The sequence below is a fragment of the Salmo trutta genome, unplaced genomic scaffold (genome assembly GCF_901001165.1).
Source record: "Salmo trutta unplaced genomic scaffold, fSalTru1.1, whole genome shotgun sequence".
NCBI lineage: Eukaryota > Metazoa > Chordata > Actinopteri > Salmoniformes > Salmonidae > Salmo > Salmo trutta.
The window spans coordinates 66,020-72,019 of record NW_021822384.1 but is presented as its reverse complement, the minus strand read 5'-3'; the positions used below and the strand labels follow the sequence as shown (position 1 = coordinate 72,019).

Sequence of the window (6,000 nt, the reverse complement as noted above, 5' to 3'; positions counted from 1 at the left end):
GCTATTCTAACTCACTATTCTACCAGTGCTATGCTATTCTAACTCACTATTCTAACAGTGCTATGCTATTCTACCAGTGCTATAATATTCTAATTCACTATTCTAACAGTGCTATGCTATTCTAACTCACTATTCTAACAGTGCTATGCTATTCTAACTCACTATTCTACCAGTGCTATGCTATTCTACCAGTGCTATAATATTCTAACTCACTATTCTACCAGTGCTATGCTATTCTAACTCACTATTCTAACAGTGCTATGCTATTCTAACTCACTATTCTACCAGTGCTATGCTATTCTAACTCGCTATTCTATGATATTCCAGTCTATTTCTCTCATTGGACTCGCATTGAAATCTGCTCTAGTAACAATCCATTGTAATAGTCCATGTTTCCAGGAATGAGCGCCAGTAGTAGGATAACTCATTTAAATAGTCTGCTAGTTTGGCTTGATCCTACTATATGGACTCAACTTCGAGTCATCTGATTTTGCTCTTGTTCATATTTGGAGATATGTGCCTGTGGCTCTGGAATCTATCCCACAATGCACCAGTCATTACCTAACTAAGAAGTCCACAGTAGACATTTCCCACTATAGTGCCAAGCTGCAAAGTCGAAATTTAACATAAATCGTGAAAATGTATGAATACTTCAATTCGCTTTTTGCTCTTCATTTAAGCGTAGGTCAGGCACACATTTAGGAGTATGGTTAATGTTAGAGTTAGTTTTGAAATCCGATTTTAAGAAGATAAATTGTAGAACTTCCGGTTTTGCAGCTTGGCCAGATAGTGCCAACCTCTCAGTAGACAGACAGCGGTGTGTTCTCCGTTTCTCTAGTCTCACTGAGTTGTGTTCACAGCGAATGCACCGACACCGGGACGGACACCGGACGGACCAGCGGGTTGAAGATCTGCGTTACTTTATTGTCCCTGCTACTTTTTACAGGTATGTGAACGACATTTACGGTCAGTAGTTTATTTACTAACTGTTGCAATAACATAAATATATTGGAGTCTGTAAAGAAAGTGTCATTTTGTTTCCAGACTTTTCTGCTCGGGAAAGTGGAGCTTGTTGACCGTCCACTGTCCATAACAATGTCCTTGTCATTTGATAACCCAGCTAACAATACAGGGTCGTTTGGAGTGAGACACCAGTTGCTGAAATAGCCTATTCAGTGCTAATACACAGTGCTAATACACAGTGCTAATACACAGTGCTGATACACAGTGTTAATACACAGTCATGCACTTGTAGGATACAATGTTATCTTTGCTGTAACGACATTGACACTTGAACGTGGCAACAGTTCTTGGTGGATCATTATATTAAAAAGGTAGACAAATGTTGTATCCAGCGTCAGTGTATTCAGATACATTAGCAACATAGCTAGTTATGTTACAGTATGTTACTAGACCAAACGTTACAGAAGAGCTGACCACTTGGACTGTAGCCTCTACTGACTGTAGCCTCTACTGACTGACTGTAGCCTCTACTGACTGACTGTAGCCTCTACTGACTGACTGTAGCCTCTACTGACTGACTGTAGCCTCTACTGACTGACTGTAGCCTCTACTGACTGACTGTAGCCTCTACTGACTGACTGTAGTCTCTACTGACTGACTGTAGCCTCTACTGACTGTAGCCTCTACTGACTGACTGTAGCCTCTACTGACTGACTGTAGCCTCTACTGACTGACTGTAGCCTCTACTGACTGACTGTAGCCTACTGACTGACTGTAGCCTATCACATGTTTAATATGGCCACTTGTCAGCCTTTGCTTATGAAGGCTAAACGGTAGTAGAAATAGCTCGACCCAGGGTTGGTGTCTTCATTCAGTACAGCCTCCGTTATCAGCATAGTTGGTAATAAACCATGAGTATTTATAATATAATATCTAGAACATACGCCTACTGTATTATATTCTTATTATTGACTGGCTGAGAGTTAATCCATCATGTGTAAGAAGTGGTGGTTCACCTTGAGTTGGATGCCAGTCCAACACCATAATAAATATTAACACCAATTCTACAATGAGAATTATTCTGTGGTCAGACCATCCAGGAGATGTTATAAGGATCGACCTTACCGGCCTACAGTTACTAGGACTGGAAAAACCTTGGTATCCGTAGGGTTTTCAGAGGTTAGCTTCGCCCACGGTTGGCTGTGTGGGAACTACAATGTCCACGCTGTGTTTTAACATTTAGAAACGTCAGTAAACATTACTCGTCAAATGTTTTTCCAATCATATGCTGATATGCCCCCTATCTTTCATATCAGCGAAAAATATACTTAGTGTGGCAGTTTAGCCCAGGTCCATATCCTGTCTCCAGGTGACTGCACTTCCTCCTCAGTTAGCTTCCACACAGGTGTTTAAAGCATGCTAATTAGCCCAGGTCCATATCCTGTCTCCAGGTGACTGCACTTCTCCTCAGTTAGCTTCCACACAGGTGTTTAAAGCATGCTAATTAGCCCAGGTCCATATCCTGTCTCCAGGTGACTGCACTTCTCCTCAGTTAGCTTCCACACAGGTGTTTAAAGCATGCTAATTAGCCCAGGTCCATATCCTGTCTCCAGGTGACTGCACTTCTCCTCAGTTAGCTTCCACACAGGTGTTTAAAGCATGCTAATTAGCCCAGGTCCATATCCTGTCTCCAGGTGACTGCACTTCTCCTCAGTTAGCTTCCACACAGGTGTTTAAAGCATGCTAATTAGCCCAGGTGGCCGCCTCTGTCTTCCCTAAACAAGCGCTGTAACATGGATATATGGCCGTGTGGGAACACTGACCCTATAAGTGTGTAGTAATTGAACCATTGTTTTTTCAAAAAGGATTTCTCTGTTTACAAAACTGTACCGCAAGTTTTTTTTATTTTCCTTCATATTTAACCTTTATTTAACTAGGCAAGTCAGTTAAGAATAAATTCTTATTTACAAGACGGCCTACACTAGCCAAACCCGGACGACGCTGGGCCAATTGTGCGCCGCCCTACGGGACTCCCAATCACGGCCCGATGTGGTGCAGCCTGGATTCGAACCAGATAGACACCACTCGGGAGCCCGAGTGGTGTTTAACCGTTCAGAACGAGCGTCGGGGCTCGTAAAAAATCCCCCGACCAGAAGATACTATCATCAATAGGTGCTAAAGCAGTTGGAGTACATACATGGAATACACAGTTACCTACCCAGTTACCTGTTAGGCCACGCAGTTCTATCCGGTCTGTAATGTCACTCATTTACATTAATATAGTAATAACAAAGCCATTAAAACATCATAACATTACCACTAATCAACTAACAAAATGTGCAGCATCATTCACCACTAACACAAGGTTGCTGTTTCGTTGGCTTTGGCTGTGGTCTGTCGTCTCTGTCATTATTTGGCAGCACATCCTACCCATTAGAGGGTTTGGATAGCCCAGGCCTTCTTAAGAGGGTTTGGATTGTTAGCTTGGATAGCCCAGGCCTCCTTAAGAGGGTTTGGATTGTTAGCTTGGATAGCCCAGGCCTCCTTAAGAGGGTTTGGATTGTTAGCTTGGATAGCCCAGGCCTTCTTAAGAGGGTTTGGATTGTTAGCTTGGATAGCCCAGGCCTTCTTAAGAGGGTTTGGATCGTTAGCTTGGATAGCCCAGGCCTCCTTAATTAAGAGGGTTTGGATTGTTAGCTTGGATAACCCAGGCCTCCTTAATTAAGAGGGTTTGGATTGTTAGCTTGGATAGCCCAGGCCTCCTTAATTAAGAGGGTTTGGATTGTTAGCTTGGATAGCCCAGGCCTCCTTAAGAGGGTTTGGATTGTTAGCTTGGATAGCCCAGGCCTCAATTAAGAGGGTTTGGATTGTTAGCTTGGATAGCCCAGGCCTCCTTAATTAAGAGGGTTTGGATTGTTAGCTTGGATAGCCCAGGCCTCCTTAATTAAGAGGGTTTGGATTGTCAGCTTGGATAGCCCAGGCCTCCTTAATTAAGAGGGTTTGGATTGTTAGCTTGGATAGCCCAGGCCTCCTTAATTAAGAGGGTTTGGATTGTTAGCTTGGATAGCCCAGGCCTCCTTAATTAAGAGGGTTTGGATTTTTAGCTTGGATAGCCCAGGCCTCCTTAATTAAGAGGGTTTGGATTGTTAGCTTGGATAGCTCAGGCCTTCTTAAGAGGGTTTGGATTGTTAGCTTGGATAGCCCAGGCCTTCTTAATTAAGAGGGTTTGGATTGTTAGCTTGGATAGCCCAGGCCTCCTTAATTAAGTGGGTTTGGATTGTTAGCTTGGATAGCCCAGGCCTCCTTAATTAAGAGGGTTTGGATTGTTAGCTTGGATAGCCCAGGCCTCCTTATTAAGAGGGTTTGGATTGTTAGCTTGGATAGCCCAGGCCTCCTTAATTAAGAGGGTTTGGATCGTTAGCTTGGATAGCCCAGGCCTTCTTAATTAAGAGGGTTTGGATAGGATGGCCCTCTCCTTCGGCAGTTATTGTTCATTGTGTCCAAAACAAAGGCTACTTACTTAGCACAATAATCACTGCTTGCCTGCCTGCTGTGCTCAGTCCCAATGCTGCCATACTGCTACTGCATCAACATACTGTAGTCGTTAGCCATGTGGACATACTGGAGCCGTTAGCCATGTGGACATGCTGGAGCCGTTAGCCATGTGGACGTGCTGGAGCCGTTAGCCATGTGGACGTGCTGGAGCCGTTAGCCATGTGGACATACTGGAGCCGTTAGCCATGTGGACGTGCTGGAGCCGTTAGCCATGTGGACGTGCTGGAGCCGTTAGCCATGTGGACGTGCTGGAGCCGTTAGCCATGTGGACGTGCTGGAGCCGTTAGCCATGTGGACGTGCTGGAGCCGTTAGCCATGTGGACGTGCTGGAGCCGTTAGCCATGTGGACGTGCTGGAGCCGTTAGCCATGTGGACGTGCTGGAGCCGTTAGCCATGTGGACGTGCTGGAGCCGTTAGCCATGTGGACGTGCTGGAGCCGTTAGCCATGTGGACGTGCTGGAGCCGTTAGCCATGTGGACGTGCTGGAGCCGTTAGCCATGTGGACGTGCTGGAGCCGTTAGCCATGTGGACGTGCTGGAGCCGTTAGCCATGTGGACGTACTGTAGCCGTTAGCCATGTGGACGTGCTGGAGCCGTTAGCCATGTGGACGTGCTGGAGCCGTTAGCCATGTGGACATACTGTAGCCGTTAGCCATGTGGACATACTGTAGCATTCTATCAGTCTAATAGTAGAATAGTATGCTACAGTATTCTATCATACTGTAGCCTGCTATTCTACTATTAGGCTGATAGAATACTGTAGCCTGCTATTCTACTATTAGACTGATAGAATACTGTAGCCTACTATTCTACTATTAGACTGATAGAATACTGTAGTCTACTATTCTACTATTAGACTGATAGAATACTGTAGCCTACTATTCTACTATTAGACTGATAGAATACTGTAGCCTACTATTCTACTATTAGACTGATAGAATACTGTAGCCTACTATTCTACTATTAGACTGATAGAATACTGTAGTCTACTATTAGACTGATAGAATACTGTAGCCTACTATTAGACTGATAGAATACTGTAGTCTACTATTAGACTGATAGAATACTGTAGCCTACTATTAGACTGATAGAATACTGTAGCCTACTATTCTACTATTAGACTGATAGAATACTGTAGTCTACTATTAGACTGATAGAATACTGTAGCCTACTATTCTACTATTAGACTGATAGAATACTGTAGTCTACTATTAGACTGATAGAATACTGTAGCCTACTATTAGACTGATAGAATACTGTAGCCTACTATTCTACTATTAGACTGATAGAATACTGTAGCCTACTATTCTACTATTAGACTGATAGAATACTGTAGCCTACTATTCTACTATTAGACTGATAGAATACTGTAGTCTACTATTCTACTATTAGACTGATAGAATACTGTAGTCTACTATTCTACTATTAGACTGATAGAATACTGTAGTCTACTATTAGACTGATAGAATACTGTAGTCTACTA

The 6,000-nt window shown here is 43.5% G+C and overlaps 1 protein-coding gene across 4 annotated transcripts in view; it reads left to right on the top strand.

Moving 5' to 3' along the window:
* Positions 1-550: 550 nt before the first annotated feature.
* LOC115182069 (methionine-R-sulfoxide reductase B3) overlaps positions 551-6,000 on the top strand; it is a 47,344-nt gene continuing 41,894 nt past the window's right edge. For all 4 annotated transcript variants that reach the window (XR_003873612.1, XR_003873613.1, XR_003873611.1 and 1 more), the window contains exon 1: positions 551-946. The gene's annotated coding sequence lies outside the window, so the exon portion shown is untranslated. The remainder of the gene's footprint in view (positions 947-6,000) is intronic.